Raw genomic sequence first — 24,702 nt, forward strand, 5'->3', positions numbered from 1 at the left:
TGATAAGAGGCACAACATGCAATAAGTGACAAGAGCAAAACCACAGTCCCCAATACCAACCCCACTTGAGTCAAGAAACCTTTCTAGTCCCCCAACCACGAATTGAAGAACAAAGTGTCCACTCCAGTCTATTTGGGGGCGGTGTCATTCAGGATGTACGTGCAACAAGCCGTTCCCACCATCTTGCAGAATCCTCCCTCTCGGCCAGGATCATCCCAAAGAGTCATATGGTTCTGGAACGTCAAGATGGAGGTTGCATCCAGCTGTTCAGCAACACCTCCAAAAGCATCTCAGGTATAGTTCACAAATCTGTGCTTGTTACAATAAACACAGTTAATCCAATCAACATTTTTGAACTCTTGGTACTCCTACTGCATATATATAAAAATTGTCATCTAGGATGATGATGATCTCTCTTAGACCTCCAGAATCCCTTGGGATTCTCTATGTTTTCTTTGTGTGCCTGATCAAACTTATCCTTGGGGATGAAGAGGAAGCAATGCACAAATTTTATCACAGCACACTCACCTTCCCAGCCTCGAGGCAGGCTTGACCTGAATGTTTTATCCCCACAACACATATCAAACACTGCTAATACATGCTTACCTGTTAAAGAAGGTTTTGTTGCACCAACCCTAGGTAAAGTTCCCTACCCTGGGGGCATTCTGCTCAGCCATATAGATACAGAGATAGTCATGGTTGGGATTTCCCAGAGCATAGAGTCAGCCAAGAGAGACCGGCTACAAGGAAGAGTAAGTAAGTTTGCAATGAGAAGCGTGGAACAATGCTGGCTTGCCTTCTAGCTTCACATACGTGGCATTGGTCAGCAGGACTTGAAAAGGGAAATTGTAGCAGGGCTCTAGACTTTTCCTGGTGTGTCTCTTTACCACCATGTTGTCTCCGGGCTTCAGGGTGTGAGTCCTGAGGTCACTGTCTGGATCTGGAAGAGAATCAAAAACACTTGGACCTTTTCCAAGGCCTGTCTCAACTGTCTGGCATATTCCACCTGGTTTCCTGCCATCAGCTGTAGGGTCTGTGGGAAGTAGGGTCTAGTCTGGGTGCATAGTCAAAAAAATACCTCAATTGGGGACAATCCTGCCTTTTTGCTGACTAATGCCAGCCTACAAGCTCCAAAAGTAATACAAGGCAAATAAAGGGTATACTGAAACACCATTTTACACATGCTAATTTAAAATTACTTCTCCCACAGGTCACTGCCTTTTCTGAACAAGTTTCTCAACTACAGGGGTTCCTATAATCATTAGAATGAAACACATTTTTAAATGAACCATAAGCAAAACAAACAACAAAACACAAAACTCCCACTCCAAGAATTATTTCAATAAAAATCTGGAATCAGTGAAAATATTCACCTTTTGGCAGTTTTATTCCAGACATCTATCAGTTCTTCAAGGTGTTCAAATACAAAAAAAAATTCTATGCATATCTAAACATCTGGATAATCAAATACAACAAAAATCTGTTCTTTCTTTGCACCTGCTTTTTTCACCAAAATGCTACAAGCCTTCATGTTCCATCATGTCTCTCACCCTCAACAATGTCACTGAGATTTACCACTCACTTCTGTCCATTTCTTTCCCTTCATGTGAGACACAATCTGAGTCGCCTTCCTTGACCCACAGTGCCCTTGGCTCAATTTACTCTGTTCACTACCCATCATAAGTGTCTACAACTGCAACGCTGCCAAATGAACCTGTCCCCACAGACTTAGCGGATGCCGACAACTCAATTTACTGACCACAAAGAAAACTAAAAACTTGAGACTTTCACAGAGGACTCTACACCAAGTCGCTGTCCTTCAGGACTGACTCTACACCGTGTCAATGACCTTCAAATTCTATTAGTTCTTATAGTCCCCCAAAAGACTGTTCAGATTCCCAAGGAGTGAAATGCACACCTGACCTGGGCTGCACGTGTACAACCCTACTCCTATGTGCAACCCTAAGGACAAGCAGTCAAACAGTATTTTAAACACTATGATAATCTGGCAATCACCATCAGAATACCTCCCACTTTTGCACTGTTGCCAGCTAAGGGTTACTTTGTGATCACCTTACAAATGGTTCTTTGCCACAATTATAGTGAGCGCACTGTCATATATGGACATTTAAAGTCAAAGTACATTTTATTACACAAGGAAATGACTTGATATGCTGTGCACCACACTTACTGTAGGTCTTAGACCATTGTTGGCAGTTTTCCAACTCCTACCCCTTCTCAGTAAATAGGGGTCTTGGCCATACAGAAAATATCCCAGGCACGAGAAAATTCAGTCCGTGCCCCAGAAAATTGAATATTAATTTAATTGTATGAGGTGAGGGTCAATCCCATATCCACATGCAATTTTTTATTAGATTACGTTACATATGAAAATCTCTTTGAAAAATGTATTTCAGACATGGATAGCAAAGAGAATGGGTAAGGAAGAACCTATCATTAGAGGCTTTCCATGATAGAGATTGTCTTTACTGCAAATGTCCTAAGTACCCAATGTGAATAGAGCATGCAGCATCAGCTTCTTGCTCGATTGCTACATTATTTGTCACTATTAAATTGCTGTGTACTAGTCCCATAGAAACACAAACTTGTACATTAGATGCAATCTAGGGGCTTTGGCCATTGGTTAGGTCTAATCACTGGAACCCCTGTCTGAATAAAGCTGATACTCAATTGTGCTGTGTAAGTTATGGAAATAGCTTGGTAAGGGTGAAGTGTAGACACCCCTTGCAGATCTACAATTAGTTAATATATGTGCAAAACGGTTAAATTAAATTGGTTGTTAAATTTTGCTTGCATGCTAGCTATATAATAGAGGTGTAGTAATATAAATGTCTCAAAATATGCAAATGTAATGACATCACTTCCTGTTCAGTAATTTCTCCTAGATAATTAAGACAGTGTTGATGGGTCACACATCACCTTCTAGAAGTAACCGCTCAGCAATGAAGACTTTCCTGTTCCTTTCTCTATCACTTACCTGCTTGTCAGGTGAGCTTTACTAGAACATTAGAAGAAAGATATTACTAACAATATCATGAGATATGTTTATATAAACTTATTCTCTGTATTTTCCAGGTGTCGAGTCACAACAACTTGTCCAGTCATCAGACTCAGTTCTAATTAAGCCTGGGGAGTCTTATAAACTGTCATGTAAAGGTTCGGGATTCACCTTTGATGATTATAGCATGCATTGGGTCAGACAGGCTCCTGGCAGAGGATTACAGTGGTTGGCTTACATAAACTGGAATGGCGGTAGCACAAACCATGCTGATTCTATAAAAGGACGATTCACAATCTCCAGAGATAACAGTAATAACATGTTATATCTACAAATGACCAACATGAAGACAGAGGACACTGCCGTGTATTACTGTGCAAGAGACACACTGATACAAGACAATCACTGAGTGTGACATAAACAGGTGGAAAGATTCATCATCCTCTCGCTAGATGGCAGTACAGACTCTATAATATTACAATGAAATAGTAGTGTATAAGAAAGCAGTATTTAATAGTAGATCAGTTATCACTGTTTATTTCCATTTTTAGTATTTCTAACAGCAAAATTTACTGTTTTATGAAAAGCATAAGAGAGCATTATATATAATTTATGGTTGCTCAAAATATAGAGTGTATCTGCAGCACCTAATATAAAAGTAAAAACAAAAGCAGTGATGATCTGGTTTGTAGTATTCCACTGACAAGTGCATGCCCTTTCAGAGAAAACTGTGAACCTTACAATGTGTTTAGACCAGAACTGAAGACCTATGCCAGATAAATGGCATAAACTGTCTGGTATCAAAATCACCAACTCACGCACCCAGAACTGCAACAGAAACATGAGACTGAATGAATGTCAATGAGATCAGTTAAGATTCTCAGCGATCCAGTTGACATATTACAGGAAAACAAGTAACATCACTCATCTAATTGTGGCAATCCAATGTAGTTCAATGACTGAGACTAGTGACGAACGGGTCACAACTGCCAAGTTCAAGTCTGTACCGGGTTTGTTCAATAGAGTACATAACGTCGAGCGGGTTCAAACCACTGAACAAAAAATATTGTCATAGTAATAAATTCAGTTGAAATACTACATACTTCTAGAAGGCATACATTCACATTGCAGAAACCTGCTACATGAAGGCTTTTTGTAACTTTAAAGTAAAAAGGAACTATTATGTTCAAAAACACATCATGTTCGGGGGCGTGGCCTGAACAAGCTCCAAGACGGACGTGTATCACTAGAGCTCCGTCTCAAAGCCTCCTAAAAGCGGCATAATAACGACTCCTAGACTTCAAAGCCTTCAGGAAATACGCCCAATAGCCCAGGGATGTCTACCAGGAGGAAATCGACCCCAGTTGGGCCAAAGAAAATAAAAGAATTCCTCCCGAACAAGGAACCCACAAATGGCGGCGCCGCTTCCAGCTGCTCACGCGGCTCATCCACGAACGGCAGCCAAGGGGTCCCTTCGCCATCAGCTACAAAAGACTACCTACTAAAACAAGGTATTTACACTTCCCAGATGCCTTCCAGATCTTATTCGGAGGTACTGGAATCGGGGATAGAAAGCGCTACCGCGGATATCGCCCTGCATATCAGCTCCAAGATGGCGCCGAACATGTGTGAGAATGATCCACACTCAGCCAGCCCTGCTAAACAGAGGCCCCGCTTAGCCTCCTCACTTACCAGCATTGCAGAGTTACCTTCATTCCAGTTATCGGAGGACCCTTTGTCAGCAATCCCATCCTCCAAACAGACAGCATCAGAAGATTTTATAAAAGAAATGATGTAGCGCTGAGGGGCTCCCCGCATACTGATCTGGCATATCTGGCCCAAAAACTGGGCGACAATGTAGAAGAGTTGGGAGAAAGAGTAATCCAATTAGAAAATAAAATGGGTGAACTGACCGGATCCCACAATGATCTAATAAATGCACATTACTCATTGGCTGACGATGTATCAGCTATCAAAGAAAAAATAGCAGATATTGAAGATAGAAGTCGCGGAAACAACATAAAATTCAGGGGCATCCCAGAATCCATAGCACCAGCTGACTTAAGAGACTATCTTATATCATTAATTAAAACTATGCTTCCAGAAATCCCAGATTCGGAAATCATAATAGACAGAGCCCACAGGCTTCCAAGACCTAAATCTCTCCCTGAAGATGTTCCCAGGGACACTATTTCTAGGATCCATTTTTTCCACGTTAAAGAGGCTCCAATGTTCACAGCCCGTAAAAAGAAAATCCTACCAGCTCCTTACGAAAATATCCAGTTATATGTGGACCTGTCCCAAACTACTCTACAAGCTAGAAGAGACTTTGCTCCTTTAACTGCAGCATTGAGAAACACAGGTATCACATATAGATGGGGTTTCCCCACAAAGCTTCTCATTCATAAAGATGGGAAAACATTCGCTCTGAGAAAACCAGAAGAAAGAATCAGCTTGGTGAAGTCGCTGGGTTTACAATACAAGGCAGACCAACACTCAAGCTCGTCCAAACCCTCTACCCTACAAGACCAGGACTAACAACCTGAGGTCAAGGTATTTAAATAGGAGGCCAAAGATTGTCACCTTCAGGAGAACTTTGCCCCCACAGTATACAGCCAGATCACTCAGATCTGCTAGAATTACTTTGAATTAATATTTTGGTTACTTGTTATTCAAGGTTAATTGTATATTACAACTTGTACTGTTGTACGTATAACACGTTTACCCTCAATCTGTAAATCCCAACCCCTTTCCCTATACGAGACTTTCACTACCTTTACACGTCACTTACCTTTACCCATTCCCTCACCAGGTTCACATTTACACTAACCTCTCAGTGATAATGCAAACGAAATTTTTATCTCTCAATATGAAGGGTCGCAACTCCCCTTTCAAGAGATCCTCTGTATGGAGAGAAGCATTATCCTCCCACTCAGATGTCTTATGTCTCCAAGAGACTCATTTTATGTAGAACAAACTTCCGTTCTTCTCTGATAGGACTATGAGTATGCAGGAGTATGCATAGCTATTAAAGACACAGTAAACTTCAAAGAAAATGAAGTTTACACAGATCCTAAAGGCAGATATATCATATTAATTTGTGAAATCCAGAATGTTTTACTTACGCTAGTAAACGTGTATGTACCTAACACATCTCAACTAAGATTCTTGAAAAAAAATCTTAAGAAAAATCAGAAAACTACAAAAAGGTAGATTAATCATTTGTGGTGACTTTAATATTCTTCCAGATAATAAAATGGACTTCACTATAGGAGAGAAAAGAACCTCTCCTTCTATAGGGCAATGGCTACATGAAGAACACCTGTACGACACGTTTAGATGCATTAATGCATCATCAAGAGAATATACTCACTACTCCCCCAGACATAAATCTTTCTCCAGGATTGATCTCTTTTTAGTAAACAGAGCGACACTACATATCATAAAGTCTGCCACTATAGGCACGGCCTCTTGGTCAGACCATGCCCCTATTTTTCTGGAACTAAACCTCTCCCCCAGATCATATATATCCTGCCCATGGAGAAACAACACTTTCTTACTGAATTTACCATTTTATAGGAAAATTATTGAAGCCGCATTAATAGAAGGTTTCACATTAAACAATACAGCGGATATAGATCCCTTAAGACTATGGTCAGTCCACAAAATTATTATCATAGGCCGTTAAAGACAGTTGGAGATCCGATACAACAAACAAAAATCCGCAAAACTAAAAGACACTCTAACATCCATCGCCACAACAGAACGTCTCTTACAAGGGAACCCTTCAGAGTCCTTACATGAGAAATTATTTTCTTTAAGACATACCCTGCACACAATACTGATGGAGGAACATGACAAACAAATTACAGCATGGAAAATGTCTCATTATATTTCCAACAATAAACCCTCAAGACTTATGGCTAGGAAAGCCAAAAAACGTACACCGTAATACACAGATACCTTACATTTTATCCCCAAACAATCCAAATATTAAAATGACAAACACATACGACATAGCTAACTGTTTTAGTAACTTCTAGTAAAATCTAAAAGTAGACCCCCATACTCCCCAACCAACAGAAGATGTCATTAACCAATTCTTAACTAAAATTCATCTTCCGTTTCTAACAGACGAACAACTCAACTCATTAAATTCCCCTATTACGGAAGAAGAACTCATTAAAATTATTCGCATGTCCAAGAAGCAAAAATCCCCAGGACCAGATGGTTTCTCGAACGAGTATTATAAAATTTCCCACAAAACTTTAATTCCATACATGGTTCCAGCTTTCAATCTAGCGATGATTAAAAGAGCTTTACCAGCTGACATGCTACAAGCCTCTATAGTAGCAATCCCGAAACCAGGTAAAGATAATTCATCTCCAGTAAATTTTCGCCCTATATCCTTACTAAACTGTGATACAAAAATGTACGCAAAACTTTTAGCAATGAGACTTTTAGAAGTTTTACCCACACTGGTTCATAACGACCAAGTGGGCTTCACCAAAGGAAGGCAATCACCAGATGGTACCCGCAGAACAGTAAACCTTATCTCTGCGGTTGAATCCTCTCGGATGCCTTCTCTGCTCCTAACTTTGGATGCGGAGAAGGCATTCGATAAGATCAATTGGGGATTTGCTTTTAAAGTCTTAGATAAGTTTGGTTTTTAGGGGAGAATCTCCGAAGCTATAAAAGCTTTGTATTCCTCTCCCTCTGCCTCCGTTTTAATCAATGGTACTATGTCCAAGCCTTTCAATATAACAAACGGTACCCGTCAAGGGTGCCCTTTATCACCGTTGGTTTTCGCACTAATTATGGAACCGCTGGCAGAGCTAATTAGAACTAATTCCCAAATTTCTGGTATCCCAGCTGGACTCCGTCAGCATAAAATTGGTCTTTTTGCTGATGATATTATTTTAACAATTACCAACCCACTAAATTTTTTGAGAGGCATCATGAAGTCATTAAACGAATTCAGTAAAGTATCTTACTACAAAATTAACACTCACAAATCGATCATACTAGGTTATAACATCTCCCCAACTCTCCAACAACAAATCTGTCTTGAATTTCCATTTAAATGGGAAAAAGAATCAATATCTTACTTAGGGATAAAAATAACTAACCCTTTAAAAAAATGGCTGAAACTAACTTAGCAACACTAGGTACTTCTTTACAGCAGGAGATAGACAACTTAAACCACTTATCTCTGTCGTGGATGGGGAAAATAGCAATTTACAAAATGCTGATCCTTCCCAAAATTCTATATTTTCTGAGAACAATCGCAGTCCCAATACCAAAATAAATAAATTACAAAGGCAAATGCTGGGGAAATAAAATACCAAGACTAGCTGCCACTATTTTATACTCACATAAAAAAAATAGGAGGTATGGGTGTCCCAAATCTACACCACTATCATACAACCTTTCTGATCCAACAAATAAAAAATTGGCGATCATACTCCGCTAACTCCAGCTGGCCAGAAATAGAAAAAGACCTAAACAAAAAACGATCCCTTATTCAGCTTATCTTAGCACATACCATTCATCCGAACCTCTCACTACCTAAATCCCCAACTTTAAAGGCAACAATATTAGCATGGAAAAACATTCTCCAAGCATGTCGAAACCAAAACAGCAAACAACTACAAGATATTCCTCTTCAGACTTTGGAAACTATCAACCCAAAATTCAACTCAAAACCATTCATAGAGAAGGGTTTAACCAAAATTCAGGAAATTCTCCAGAACAATCAAGTAGTATCTGAAAAAGTTATTAAAGAAACATACCAACTTCCAGATCAATTAAACAGACAGATAATAATCCTAAGAGAAACGAATATAAGATATAAAATTTGGAATACCTCTTGACCAATTTCCCTTCACAATTTCCTATTTAACCCGAAGAGATGTATCTAGAGATGTATATGATGTATTAATAGAAGGAGGAGGCCCTTCCAAGATGGCTCTTTTGATCAAATGGGAGAAAGATCTAGGACAAGAATTTTCTATATTACAATGGAAAAAGGCTAATTTCTGGTCCTCAAAAGTATCGAAATGTGCTAACTTAAAGGAAGTCCACAATAAAATTATTTCCAGATGGTATTACACCCCAGCATACTTAGCACGCATATACCCTGGAAGGGACATAAGGGCACAATTCTCCATATCTTTTGGGAATGCCCGCTAATTAAGGCTTATTGGAGAGGAATAGAAAAAATTATAACTGCTTGTAGCAAAATCTCTTTTTCTCCAAATCCAGCATTGGCAATTCTTGGTCTGGGCATTAATATCTTTCCAGTAAGCTCAAGAAAACTCACAGGACACATCTTACAAACAGCTAAACTTTTGATCCCTAGATCTTGGAAGTCCTCCTCCCCACCGTTATTACCACCGTTATTCCTCCTGATCACTTGTTCATGTCCCACAAAGTAAAACAGTAAAAAAAAGAAATGTGTAAATAAAATGTGTATTTGTATATATATGCATATATACACTCACCAGCCACTTTATTAGGTACACCTGTCCAACTGCTCGTTAACACTTAATTTCTAATCAGCCAATCACATGGCGGCAACTCAGTGCATTTAGGCATGTAGGCATGGTCAAGACAATCTCCTGCAATTCAAACCGAGCATCAGTATGGGGAAGAAATGTGATTTGAGTGCCTTTGAACGTGGCATGGTTGTTGGTGCCAGAAGGGCTGGTCTGAGTATTTCAGAAACTGCTGATCTACTGGGATTTTCATGCACAACCATCTCTAGGGTTTACAGAGAATGGTCCGAAAAAGAAAAAACATCCAGTGAGCGGCAGTTCTGTGGGCGGAAATGCCTTGTTGATGCCAGAGGTCAGAGGAGAATGGGCAGACTGGTTCGAGCTGATAGAAAGGCAACAGTGACTCAAATCGCCACCCGTTACAACCAAGGTAGGCAGAAGAGCATCTCTGAAAGCACAGTACGTCAAACTTTGAGGCAGATGGGCTACAGCAGCAGAAGACCACACCGGGTGCCACTCCTTTCAGCTAAGAACAGAAAACTGAGGCTACAATTTGCACAAGCGCATCGAAATTGGACAGTAGAAGATTGGAAAAACATTGCCTGGTCTGATGAGTTTCGATTTCTGCTGCGACATTCGGATGGTAGGGTCAGAATTTGGCGTCAACAACATGAAAGCATGGATCCATCCTACCTTGTATCAATGGTTCAGGCTGGTGGTGGTGGTGTCATGGTGTGGGGAATATTTTCTTGGCACTCTTTGGGCCCCTTGGTACCAATTGAGCATCGTTGCAACGCCACAGCCTACCTGAGTATTGTTGCTGACCATGTCCATCCCTTTATGACCACAATGTACCCAACATCTGACGGCTACTTTCAGCAGGATAATGCGCCATGTCATAAAGCTGGAATCATCTCAGACTGGTTTCTTGAACATGACAATGAGTTCACTGTACTCAAATGGCCTCCACAGTCACCAGATCTCAATCCAATAGAGCATCTTTGGGATGTGGTGGAACGGGAGATTCGCATCATGGATGTGCAGCCGACAAATCTGCGGCAACTGTGTGATGCCATCATGTCAATATGGACCAAATTCTCTGAGGAATGCTTCCAGCACCTTGTTGAATCTATGCCACGAAGAATTGAGGCAGTTCTGAAGGCAAAAGGGGGTCCAACCCGTTACTAGCATGGTGTACCTAATAAAGTGGCCGGTGAGTGTATACATATACATATATATCATTGTTGCCTTTCTATCAGCTCAAACCAGTCTGCCCATTCTCCTCTGACCTCTGGCATCAACAAGGCATTTCTGACAACAGAACTGCCGCTCACTGTTTTTTTCTTTTTCGGACCATTCTCTGTAAACCCAAGAGATGGTTGTGCGTGAAAATCCCAGTAGATCAACAGTTTCTGAAATACTCAGACAAGCCCTTCTGGCACCAACAACCATGCCACGTTCAAAGGCACTAAAATCACCTTTCTTCCCCATACTGATGCTCGGTTTGAACTGCAGGAGATTGTCTTGACCATGTCTACATGCCTAAATGCATGTGATTGGCTGATTAGAAATTAAGTGTTAACGAGCAGTTGGACAGGTGTACCTAATAAAATGATAAAGTGGCCGGTGAGTGAGTGTGTATATATATATATATATATATATATATATATACAGTTTACAGAGTGTTTATGTATATTCTGTATGAGTGTATATGGTGTGTATGTATATGTATATGTGTGTATACTTGCTTATGTATGTGTATATGCAGAATGTGTGTAGATGTGTATTTATGCTGTATGTATACGCAGTATGGGGATATTTATCAGTGCTTCTGCACCACTTCAGTGATGTAGAAGCCATGAAATAATAGCAAATATTAGCTTATAGCTAGCACTTGCACTTTTTTCCCCAATCTGCCACCTTCACGCCAGTGGAGCGTGGCTGACAAGGAGTGGGTCGACACGGGGCGTTCCTGTCCCAGCACCTGCGCAATTTCTGCAGCCAGTAAATTTTCACATATGAAAATTCGTCGGCTGAGTTTATTTCTACACTAGGCCTTGCCCAGGACCCTGCCTCTTAATGTATGCTGCTGAACCAGTTTACAGTGTTGGTTGCCCCTTCCCTAACGTTCTTAGTAAAGCGTAATACAAAATCAATTATATTATGATCACTATTCCCCAGGTTCCCCCCAACCTGTAGTTTTGATACTCTATCAGGTCTGTTGGTTAGGATAAGGTCCAGAAGTGCCCCCCCTCTTGTTGGCTCCAGGACTAGTTGTGACAGGTAATTGTCTTTTGTTGTTGACAAGAACCTGCTGCCTTTGAAGGACCTGCATGTTTCTGCCCCCCAGTCAATATCTGGGTAATTGTAGTCCCCCATGATAAGTACTTCACCATGCTTTGAAGCCGCATCCATTTCACTTATCAGCATTTCCTTTGCTGCCTCCAATATATTTGGGGCCATATAACAAACCCCTAGTAATATTTTATTATTCTTTTTCCCTCCCTTTATCTCCACCCATAGGGACTCCACATTTGCATTTGCGTTACTGATGTCATCTCGCAAGACAGGCTTGAGGCAAGAATTCACATATAAACAAACCCCTCCCCCTTTTTTATTTATACGATCCTTTCTAAAAAGACTATAACCATATATAGTAACAGCCCAGTCATAGCTACTGTCCAGTCATGTCTCGCTGACTCCCACTATATCATATTTCCGCTCCAACATCAAGAGTTCCAGTTCCTCCATTTTGTTTGTGAGGCTTCTGGCATTTGTATACATGCATTTTATATGGTTTTCCCTGTCCGTATTCCTTTTGTTCTTATTCCCCAATCTCATTCCAGCCCCCCTTCCTCCCCCATGGACTATGACTCTTCCCTGCTCTCTATCTACACTGTCTATTTGCCCTGCACAAGTGTAGTTGCCCTCCCCCCAGGTCTCTAGTTTAAACACTCCTCCAACCTTCTAGCCATTTTTTCCCCTAAAACAGCGGCCCCCTCCCCATTGAGGTGCAGCCCATCCCTACTGTAGAGCCTGTAGCCGACAGAAAAGTCAGCCCAGTTCTCCATGAACCCAAAACCCTCCTTCCTACACCAACTTTTGAGCCACTTATTTACCTCCCTGATCTCCCGCTGCCGTTCTGGTGTGGCACGTGGTACAGGTAGTATTTTGAAGAAAACTACCTTTGAGGTCCTTGCCCTGAGCTTATGGCCTAAATCCCTGAAATCATTTTTAAGGACCTTCCACCTACCTCTGTATAAGCCGAGACCCCTAATTTTACCACCAAAAACCAATTGTCTCGAGTTTGAGCCGAGGGTGGGAAATGCATTGGTCACAGCCTCCAGTATATAGCCTGCCAGCCCCTGTAGTATATAGCCTGCCAGGCCCTTGTAGTATATAGCCTGACAGACACCAATAGTATATAGCCAGCCCTCAGTAGTATATAGCCAGCTTGCCCCCACTAGTATATAGCCAACCAGCCCCATATAGTATACAGCCTGCCAGCCCCTTGTAGTATATCACCTGCCAGCCCTTTGTAGTAAATAGCCTGCCAGCCCCATGTAGTATACAGCCAGTCAGCCCCATGTAGTATACAGCCAGCCAGCCCCTTGTAGTATATAGCCTGCCAGCCCCTGTAGTATATAGCCTGCCAGCCCCTTGTAGTATATAGCCTGCCAGCCCCTTGTAGTATATAGTCTGCCAGCCCCCAGTAGTATATAGCCAGCCCTCAGTAGTATACAGCCTGCCAGCCCCCAGTAGTATACAGCCTGCCAGCCCCCAGTAGTATACAGCCAGACAGCCCCCAGTAGTATACAGCCAGACCCCTGTAGTATACAGCCAGCCTGCCAAGCAAATAAAAAAGTAAACTTATATAGTCACCACGCGGCTCCCGATCCTCGGCACGGCTCCTCTTCTATCTTTTGTGCTGTAGTAGACGGCAGAGACGTGTCCACATGATCTGCCTGCCAGCACACACTATGACGTAATCAGCGGTGACACCGCCGCATCATAGTGTGCGCCGGCTGGAAGATCACATAGACACGTCTCTGCTGCCTACTACAGCACAGAGAAGATAGAAGAGGAGCCGCCGGAAACGACGAGGATCGGGAGCCGCGTGGATCATCGGTAACGTTGGAGGATTAGTATTTAAGTTTTTATTTTTTTTATTTACTCGAGGTGAGCTTTTTCAGCACATGTTTTTGTGCTGAAAAACTTAGCTTATACGGTAAGCCTGTAGCTTGTAGCTTAAGATGGGATGTGTTGTTATTTTGCGTCAGGAAGTCAGTAAGTGTGAGCTTGTCCTGGAATGCAGGGAAGAGGGGCTAGAGGCAGAGAGCAGAAAAGAGCTCAGCTCCACAGTGTCAGACAGAAAAGCAAGATGGCTGCCGACCCTAAAGTCAGAAGATCCAGGGTCGGAAACCAGGGGCAACTGAAATTGTGTACGCTAGGACTGATAGAGACAGGTTGGAATTATATCTGTGAAATGCTGTATTTTTGTTAATAACAGTGAATTAGAGAATGTGTTATTTTGTTAGTACATTTAAGAAACTTGTCTTCATGGGAATACTCCTTTATCCTGAAAATAAGACAGTGTCTTATATTAATGTTTCCCCCTAAAGACAAACTAGGTCTTATTTTTAGGTAATGTCTTATTTTTAGATGAACAAAATTTCCCATTTAATGTTGAACAAAAATGTATGTTTATTATTATACTGTAGCAATGACTGTCGTTAGGTCTTATTTACAGCAGAGGACTTCTGAGCTTGAAAAAATTGTTCTAGGTCTTATTTTTGGGGGCTGTCTTATTTACAGGGAAACAGGGTAGTTACTAGAGATGAGCGAACACACTCGTCCGAGCTTGATGCTCGTTCGAGCATTAGCGTACTCGAAACTGCTCATTGCTCGGACAAATATTTTGCCAGCTCGAGAAAATGGCATCTCCCGCCGTTTTGATTTTTGGCGGCCAGAAACAGAGCCAATCACAAGCCAGGAGACTCTGCACTCCACCCAGCATGACGTGGTACACTTACACGTCGAGAGCAGTGGTTGGCTGGCCTGATCAGGTGACCCTGGAATAGACTAGCCCATGCCCGTGCTGCTCGCATCATTCTCTGTCTGGAAGCTGTTAGGTAGAGAGCTGCTGCTGCTGCAGGGATAGCGTTAAGGTGTTATATTAGCTTAATGTTAGGCAGGAGTGAGTCTACAAGAACCCAACAGCCCTTGTTAGGGCTAGAATATTTTTTTTTTCTTTGCTTGTGGCTGGGCTTGCTGGCACTAGTAGTGCAGCTAGTACCATATTGTGATGAATTTGCAGGGAGATTTGCGAACGTTCTATTTAGCTCTTACTGACACACATATCCATCTCAAACACTTAAGTGGGACAATTTATTAGGGGTTTGATTGAATTAGGCACAGTCTGCCATTTTTTTTTTTTTTTTCAAAAATAAAAGTCATCAGGCACAGCACAAAATCCAGTTGTGTGCTGTCAGTGTAGGCTAGAAACTAGCCATACGAGAACCCAACAGGCCTTCTTAGCGCTACAATAGTGTTATATATTAAATTTTTTGTTGATTTGCTTGTGGCTGTCCTTGCTGGCACTAGTAGTGCAGCTAGTACCATATTGTGAGGAATTTACAGGGAGTCTTGCAAATGTTCTGTTTAGCTCTTAGTGACACACATATCCATCTCAAACACCTAAGTGGGACAATTTATTAGGGGTTTGATTGAATTAGCCACAGTCTGCTTTTTTTTTTTTTTTTTTTCAAAACTAAAAATCATCAGGCACAGCACAAAATCCTGTTGTGTGCTGTCAGTGTAGGTTAGAAACTAGCCATAGCAATAGCATAGCATCGTTTTGTTAAAAAACAAAAATAAAAAAAACACATAACAAACACTAAAAAACAAAAAAACTCAAAAACTATTTACAGTTTACACTTTAATTTTGAAAATGTTGAACCCCAGGGCTAGGGGTAGAGGACGAGGGCGTGGGCATGGGCGTCCAACTACTGCAGGGGTCAGAGGCCGTGGTCCTGGGCGGGGTTGATACACCACCTGCTGATGAGGGAGCAGGGGAACGCCGCAGAGCTACACTCCCTAGGTTCATGTCTCAAGTTACTGGGACTCGTGGTAGAGCACTGTTGAGGCCAGAACAGTGCGAACAGGTGATGTTGTGGATTGTGGACAATGCTTCTAGCCAATTGTCCACCAGTCAGTCTTCCACGCAGTCCACCCATGTCACCGAAATCAGCACTCCTCCAGCTACTCCACCTCAGCCTCCTTCCCCCCAGTCTGCCCCCTCCCAGGAAAATTTGGCATTTGAACCGGCATACTCTGAGGAACTGTTTTCTGGACCCTCCCCAGAGTCACAAACCACTTGTCCGGTTGTTGCTGAGCTCTTTTCCGATGCCCAGGTTTTCCACGGTCGCAGTCTGTGGGTGATGATGACATTGTTGACGTAGTGGAAGAAGTGTGTAAAGAGGTGTCGGACGATGAGGAGACACGGTTGTCAGACAGTGGTGAAGTTGTTGTCAGGGCAGGAAGTCGTAGGGGGGAGCAGACTGAGGGATCGGAGGATGATGAGGTGACAGACCCAAGCTGGGTTGATAGGCCGGGTGAACACAGTGCTTCTGAGACGGAGGCGAGTCCTCGACGAGAACAGGTTGGAAGAGGCAGTGGTGGGGCTAGACAGAGAGGCATGGCCAGAGCTGGTGCATCAGCACCAAATGTTTCACGTAGTGAAGCTCCCGTGGCGAGGGATAGATTTTTGGAAGTCTGGTTCTTTAAAGGAACACCGGATGACCAACGGACTGTGGTGTGCAACCTGTGCCACTTCAGCTTACTAGCTTAACTACCACCAGTATGCGCAGGCATATGAATGCTAAACACCCCACTCAATGGAACCAAGGCCATTCACCTCCGGCCGGGCACACCACTGCTCCTTCCCCTGTGTCACCTGCTGCCTCTGCTAGTCAGCCACCTGCCCAGGACCCCGGCCCAAACACCTCCCATGCGAAAACCACACCTTCGCCTCCACCAATGTCTCCATGCGCAGCGTTCAGCTCTCCATACCCCAGACTCTGGAGCGCAAGAGGAAATACAGTGCAACATACCCACACGCCCAAGCCCTCAACGTCCACATCTCCAAATTACTCAGCCTGGAGATGTTGCCCTATAGGCTGGTAGAGACCGAGGCCTTTCGCAACCTCATGGCGGCGGCCGCCCCTCGGTATTCGATCCCCAGCCGCCACTACTTTTCCCGATGTGCCGTCCCAGCCCTGCACCAGCATGTGTCAGACAACATCATCCGTGCCCTGACCAACGCCGTTTCTGACAAGGTCCACCTGACCACGGACACGTGGACGAGTGCTGCCGGGCAGGGCCACTATATATTGCTGACGGCACATTGGGTTAACTTGGTGTAGGCTGGTACCGAGTCTGACCCTGGGGCTGGTCATATACTGCCGACGTCGAGGATTGCGGGGCCTACCTCGGTCCAAGTCTCTCAGGCCTATTATGCCTCCTCCTTCTCCCACCCCTCCTCCACCTCCTCCTCCGAATTACCATCCGTGGGCATGGCGCCATCAGTCGGTAGCTCTAGGCACAGCAGCAGTGCCGTCGCTAAGCGACAGCAGGCGGTGCTCAAACTGCTGAGCCTAGGCGATAAAAGGCACATCGCCCAAGAGCTATTACAGGGCATCACGGCGCAGACCGATCTGTGGCTGGCACCGCTGAACCTGAAGCCAGGCATGGTTGAGTGTGACAACGGCCGTAACCTGGTGGCGGCTCTGCAACTCGGCAGAGTGACACATGTGCCATGCCTGGCCCATGTGTTAAATCTCATAGTTCAGCGGTTCCTCAAGACATACCCCAATCTGTCTGATTTGCTCACGATGGTGCGCCGCATCTGTGCGCATTTCAGGAAGTCCAGCACAGATGCTGCCACTCTCAGGGCAGTGCAGTGCCGCCTCCAACTGCCCGCTCACCGACTGTTGTTTGACGTGCCCACGAGGTGGAATTCAACATTAACCATGTTATCCAGAGTTTACCAGCAGCGCAGAGCGATTGTAGACTGCTAGATGTCAACTTCCACCAGAACTGGTAGTGAGGTCAATCAGCTTCCTCAAGTCTACAATGAGGAGTGGACGTGGATGTCTTATATCTGTCAGGTGCTGAGTAACTTTGAGGAGTCAACACAGATGGTCAGTGGCGATGCCGCCATCATCAGCCTCACCATCCCGCTGCTTGGCCTGTTGAAAAACTCTCGGAGGAGGTGGAGGAGGATGAGGAGGAAGAGGAGGAGAATGTTGGCGAGACAGAAGAGGTGAGCATTGTTCAGTCCTTCACTGTTCAGCGTGTATGGGCAGAAGAAGAGGAGTTGGAGGAGGAGGAAATGGACAGTCAGGCCAGTGAGGGGAGTAAATTCTTTCCACTCTCATCCCTGGAGAGGAAAGGAGTGTGAGAATGCATGAATACCAGCAGGCCCTGGTGCACAAGCTGAAACAGTATTTCCCTTCTGACAGCGCTAGCGGCAGGGGGCGTACTTCTGCGGGACAAGTAGCTAGGGAGAGTAGGCGAGCAGGCAGCTTGTCCAGCACTGGCAGGGGTAGGCTTTACAAGGCCTTTGCCAGTTTTATGTCACCCCAGCAAGACACTGTCACCTGTCCCCAGTCTCGGCAGAGTAGGGCTGATCTTTACAGAAAGATGGTGAGGGAGTACGTAGCTGACCATACCATCGTCCTAAATGATCACACAGCTCCCTACAACTACTGGGTTTCAAAGCTGGACATGTGGCACGAACTGGCGCTATACGCCTTGGAGGTTCTTGCCTGCCCTGCTGCTAGCTTGTTGTCCGAGCGGAGTTTTCAGTGCAGCTGGTGGCATCATCACCGATAAGCGTACACGCCTGTCGACTGACAGCGCTGACAGGCTGGCGCTTATCAAGATGAATAAAGCCTGGATTTCTTAGGATTTCCATTCTCCACCAGGTGAAAGAAGCTCAATCTGAATAATGTATGCACTCCTCCTCCTCATTTTCCTCCTTCTCCTCCTCTTTGTACACTAAAGCAGAGGAAACTGGCTATTTTTTTCCAGGGCCAACTGGCTCCAGCTATAGTACTCTATGTATTTAATTTTTCTGGAGGGCCACCTACCCGGTCCTCTGTTTTAAACAATTTTTGGGAGTGCCACATACAGGCACTCAATCTATTTAAAGGAAACCTACCATTTCAAATGGTCGGTGTAAGCTGTAAACACCGAGCACCAGCTCAGGGTGAGCTGGTGCCGGTGCTTAGTTTCGTTAGTGTTAAAACTGCGGTATCGCGGTTTTAACACTTTTTAAACTTTATAGTAGAAACTGCTTTGGCGCTGCGTGCGCACGATCGTGCGCGCGCCTACATAGGAAATGCCGCAGGCGTTGCGCGCGCAAGGTCGCTATAAAGTTTAAAAAGTGTTAAAACCGCGATACCGCGGTTTTAACACTAACGAAACTAAGCACCGGCACCAGCTCACCCTGAGCTGGTGCTCGGTGTTTACAGCTTACACCTACCTTTAATTTAATTTTTCTGGAGGACCACCTACCTGCTCCTCTGGTTTGAAAACTTTTTTGGACTGCCACATACAGGCACTCAATCTATTTAATTTTTATGGAGGGCCACCTATCTGCTCCTCTGGTTTGAAAACTTTTTTGGACTGCCACATACAGACACTCAATCTATTTAATTTTTCTGGAGGACAACCTACCTGCTCCTCTAGTTTGAAAACTTTTTTGGACTGCCACATACAGGCACTATCCAAATTTAATTGTCTCCATAGCAGACCCCACACGTCGTCTTTTTAGCTGCCTTCACACGTTGTCTCCATTGCTACCTCCACACGTCATCTCCATAGCTGCCTCCAAAAGTCGTCCATATAGCTGCCTCCATACATCGTCCCCTTATCTAACGAGCTGTGTCAGGCAGAATTGTGGGTTGTTTTCACGGCTTCCACATCAAACTTGTTAACTTTGTCGCCACCCTGCTGTGTTATCCACAGAATATACTGCCAAACTTTTATCATTTACCGATATTATTTCAGCGCTTCTTGCACATATGTTTACATTCCCCTCACCCGCCATAACCAAGCCAATTACTTATAAGAACAGTACTACACTTGATCTTATACAAAAGTTCTTAGAAGTGCTGTTTGTAGCCCCCGTCTGCTTTGAAAATTATAATTTTTTCAAAGTAAACGCTTCTGGCCCCCACGCCCATTTTGGGTGGGGAGGAGCCGAGAGACAGGGGCTTGGACAGGCGAAAGCTCGTCTGGCAGCGGACTGCCAGCTCCATCCCAAGATTAGGTAGCCTCAGAGGCATCCATGCATACTGCCCCTGCTGTTTCCTGTCCATTTCGCCTCCACGATCCTCCACAGTGTCCACCAATGTTTCTATGTGCAACTTTCAACTGTCTATACCCCAGACGCTGGAGCGTGAGAGGAAATACCGCACATCATCCCCTGTCAGGTAGAATTTTCAGGTGTTTCACCAGATACATAATGGAACTCGGCGCATCTGTCGCCTCCATGCTGGAGACCTGAAGTTTCAATCACAGAAGCGCAATATGGATGCCCCATACTGTCGCTCTTAATCATGGAAGTCGTCTCCATGGCTGCCTCCACATGTCTTCCCCTTATCAAACGAGCTGTGTCAGGCTCATTTTACGGGTGTTTCACCAGATACGTTATGGAACTTGGTCACTATGTCGCCACCATGCTGTGTTATGGACTAAATATACCGTCAACCTTTTGTTCACATAGGAAATCATTTCAGCGCTTCTTGCTCACCTCCTTTGGTTCCTGTCTGCCGCCTTAACCAGGCAAAATACTGATACATACAGTGCTACACGTTATCCTTGCCAAAAGGAATTTTTTTAATTGGTTTGAAGCCTGAGTCCATTTGGGGTAGCCTGCCGCTGCTAACGCTGCCTCTGCATGCTGTCCCCTATAGTGTCCGGGTCAATTATTGGATGTTCTAGATGCTATCTAGCCTCATTCGGTCACTCTGTCATGGCCATGCTGTTGCCCATAATTTTGGCATAATGGTGCGATTAAGCAGCCTCAGAGGCATCCATGCATGCTGACCCTGCTGTTTCCTGTCCATTTCCGTGGTGTTTCCATCATTTTCTGAGGTTTCCAGGTGTTTGGCCAAGTTTCCCTGTGCAGAGCCTTGGTCCCCTTGAAAAATGCTCGAGTCTCCCATTGACTTCAATGGGGCTCGTTATTCGAGACGAGCACTCGAGCATCTGGAAAAGTTTGTCTCGAATAACGAGCACCCTTATTTTTTAACCATTTCATTTTTCTCTTTGAACCTGTGATCCAATAGTAGGTAAATTCCTAGACACTGGGAGTCATTTACTAAGGGCCCGATTCGCGTTTTCCCGACATGTTACCCGAATATTTCCGATTTGCGCCGATTTTCCCTGTATTGCCCCGGGATTTTGGTGCACGCGATCGGATTGTGGCGCATCGGCGCCGGCATGCACGCAACGGAAATCAGGGGGGCATGGCCAAGCGAAAAACCCGACGGATATTTCTCCCAAGCTGCACCAATTCTCTGGAATGACCTTCCCAGCGCTTAGACTTAGAATTTTTATTTATTATATTATTTTATACTATTCCCTTGTAAAGAATGGCTGGACCATTATATAAGCATTTATTTCTCTTGTGTACCCCCTCATCCTCATAGAGCTCTTGTGAGCAGGGCCCTCACTCCTATTGTTTCATATGAATATTTGTACTCTGTAATGTAATATTTTATTCATATATGCCCCCTTTGATTTGTACATTGCTGCAAAATTTATGCCACTATATAAATAAAGATTAATATTTTTATAACCAGTTGTGAATCATACTGGTTATTTTCTCTTATAGCAAGTCAGCCTCTAAGAGTAAATAATAGGCAAGATTTGAATCATGACTGATAGTTTATTATAATGTGTAAGTAATTTTTACTGTTTAATATGTACTGATTTCTCCGTAGTTAAACCTGTGTATGGAATAGTCAACTGACTGAACAGCTTATTAGTTAATCACATGTTCCCTGCCACATGACAGCGCGCTGCAGAGAGGAGGAGAACTGGCACTGCTGCCGAACCCAACAGACCCAGCAGTCACGTGATCACCAGGTCTGTAGGGGTTAATCAGAGCTGCTGAGTCTGATCAGACCCAGTCCACTTCTGATCAAACAACTGTCCCCAAAGAGGGTCGTTTCCCCAGTAACTGGAGCTCTTATTGATAAAGGTGAAAACCAGAAAGTAAAAAAAAAAAAGTAAAAATATTAAAAAGAAAAAAAATGTGTAAATGCTCCTCATTGGGTACATATAAAGTTAAAACACACATACACAAACTACTAATTTATTATTCCAAGGTGCGCACTGGGAAATTGGCTAAAAAAACACATTTGCGTCACATACATGTGGGCTTAGTTTTTATACTTTCAAATGATATGTCTACTTTATTCTTTAGTTTGGTATGATCATGGTGACACCAAATTTATATAGGTTTTATTGTGTTTTAATACATTTTCAAGATTTAAAACGTGTATGAAAAAAAAATGTCTCTCCATAAGCTGCAGTTTTCATTGCTACTATTTTGGAACTGTGCAATCTTTTGATCACTTTTTATGAAATCTTTTTGTGTTATATAACATGGTATAAAAGTGGCGTTTGGGACATTTGGCCGCTATTTTCTGCTATGGGGTTCACTTCCTGGAATAATCGTTTTTATATTTTGATAGATATATAGCATATGGAGTTTTTAAACCATCTCTGGCACAGATGCCATACAGCCTGATATGGTAACTGATTGCAGCTCCCGATGATGTCACTTCGTGACATGTACGGCGCAGAGCCTGAAGAGGTTAATATTCTCCAATAGAATATTAAAAATCCCCCGCAACACTATATAAAACATCACCATAAACGCCCCAGACTATAATTTTGTCATTTTGACTTAATTTGAAAACTATAAAAATATATATTGTATAATACGAAAAAATATATTTTTCTCCAGTTTTTGTAACTTTAAACCACACCCCCCACTAAAAATAAAAAAGGACCCTTTTTATTTTAATCTATCCTTATGTGTTATCGTAAAAAAAAACCTGAAAAAATCTTTACGGTATAAGTAATAAAACTGCTCTAGAAATGCTCCAGTCAGTAAAGTCTTTTAAGGCCCGGTCAGAAAGGGGTTAAATAGCTGTTTACTATTTTGGTTTTTAGGGACCACAATGAAGGGGAAAGTGCAGAAACACTTAAATACCTACATACCTTTTCTGTTATAAACTGTTGTGCTATGCTGAATGGAGACATTCCTCTCATTTTCTGTATTGAGTTTCTGTTTTACTTTTCTACAACAGAAGAAAATTACAAAAAGATGATGTGAACTGCACCTTATAATGGATGGTTTTATATGCACTATATTGTATGATAACTTAAAGTGCTGGCATATTGCTAGGATACGCTGATAAGGTGTCAGACAGCAGGGGTAGCGGTCCCACTAGACCACTGCAGACGATGACGTAAGCCGACACCAGTTTTCACCAGAGCCCACCGCAAAGCGGGTTGGACTTGCACTGAGCACTGAGGGGGAAACAGGTGATGCTGCTACCTAATTCATGGGGCGCGGGAGCAACCGTGACATAAGGAACTGACATATACGAGAACAGCTTCCATGCTGGATGATTTAAGATCATTTTTATGGGTAAAATATGTGAAAAAAATATGAGCTTCTGCAGCCTCTGTGGTGTTTAACATAAGGTTCTGCAGCAGCTGAGGTATGTAATATAAGGTTCTGCAGCAGCTGAGGTATGTAATATAAGGTTCTGCAGCTGCTGGGTTTTGTATTATGTTGTTCTGCAGCAGCTCGGTTGTGTATTATAAGGTTCAGCAGCAGCTAAGGGTTGTAGTATGATGTTATGCAGTAGCTTTGTTGTGTATTATAAGGTTCTATACCAGCTTGGTTGTGTACCATAATGTTTTCCAGTGGCTAAGGTGTGTAGTAAGATGTTCTGCAGCAGGTAAGTTGTCTATTATAATGTTCTGCTGCATCTGTGTTGTGTATTATAAGGTTCTACAGCAGCTAAGATGTTTACAATTATGTTCTGCAGTAGCTATGTTGTGTATCATAAGGTTCTGTAACAGCTGGGTTGTGTATTATCATGTTTTGCTTTGGCTATGGTGTGTAGTATGATGTTCTGCAGTAGCTAAGTTGTATATTATGAGCAGCTGGGTTTTTGCATTCCGCTTTTCAGCAGCAGCCGAGGTGTCTATAATGATGTTCTGCAGCATCTGGGTTGTGAATTATAAGGTTATTCAGCAGCTAAGGTGTGTAGTATGATGTTCTTCAGTAGCTATATTGTGTATTATAAAAGTTTTGTGCCAGCTGGTTTGTGTATTGTTAAGCTAATTAAGAAATATAACATACATTTCTATCTGTATCCTACATGTTAGCTATAATAATGGATGTAAATATGTCTTACAATATGGAAATATTCTAACGTCACTTCCTATTCAGTAACATCTCTTACATAATAAAGACAGTCCTGATGGGACATACATCACCTCCTAGAAGTAACACTGCAGCAATGAAGACTTTCCTGCTCCTCTCCCTATCACTGACCTGCTTGTTAGGTGACCTTTACTAAAGACATTACTAGAATATTAGAAGATAGATATTACTAGCGTCATGATGATGTTTCTATGGATATAATCTTTTTCTCTGTATTTTCCAGGTGTTCAGTCTCAAGAACTTGTCCAGTCATCAGACTCAGTGGTGATAAAGCCCGGGGAGTCTTATAAACTCTCATGTAAAGCTTCTGGATTCACATTCAGTAGCTACTGGATGAACTGGGTCAGACAGACTCCTGGCAGGGGATTACAATGGGTCTCTGCTATTACTAGCGATGGCAGTAGCACATACTATGCAGATTCTATAAAAGGACGCTTCACAATCTCCAGAGATAACAGTAATAACATGTTATATCTACAAATGACCAACGTGAAGACTGAGGACACTGCTGTGTATTACTGTGCAAGACACACTGATAGAAGTCAATCAGCAAGTGTAACATGAACTGGTAGAAAGATTCATCATCTCCTCACTAGGGGGCAGCAAAAACTTTATAATATTACACAGAAGAGAGGAAAACAGTA

The 24,702-nt window shown here is 43.1% G+C and overlaps 1 long non-coding RNA gene across 2 annotated transcripts in view; it reads right to left on the reverse strand.

The window, feature by feature from the left end:
- The window catches only part of LOC140128517 (uncharacterized), a 111,953-nt gene extending 87,756 nt beyond the window's left edge, over positions 1 to 24,197 (reverse strand). For both annotated transcript variants that reach the window (XR_011855145.1, XR_011855146.1), the window contains exons 1-2: positions 24,112 to 24,197; positions 22,819 to 22,898 (exon numbers count right to left, since the gene is read on the reverse strand). This is a non-coding gene — a long non-coding RNA (uncharacterized lncRNA). The remainder of the gene's footprint in view (positions 1 to 22,818; positions 22,899 to 24,111) is intronic.
- Positions 24,198 to 24,702: the final 505 nt, after the last annotated feature.

The sequence above is a fragment of the Engystomops pustulosus genome, chromosome 1 (assembly GCF_040894005.1).
Source record: "Engystomops pustulosus chromosome 1, aEngPut4.maternal, whole genome shotgun sequence".
Classification (NCBI taxonomy): Eukaryota; Metazoa; Chordata; class Amphibia; order Anura; family Leptodactylidae; genus Engystomops; species Engystomops pustulosus.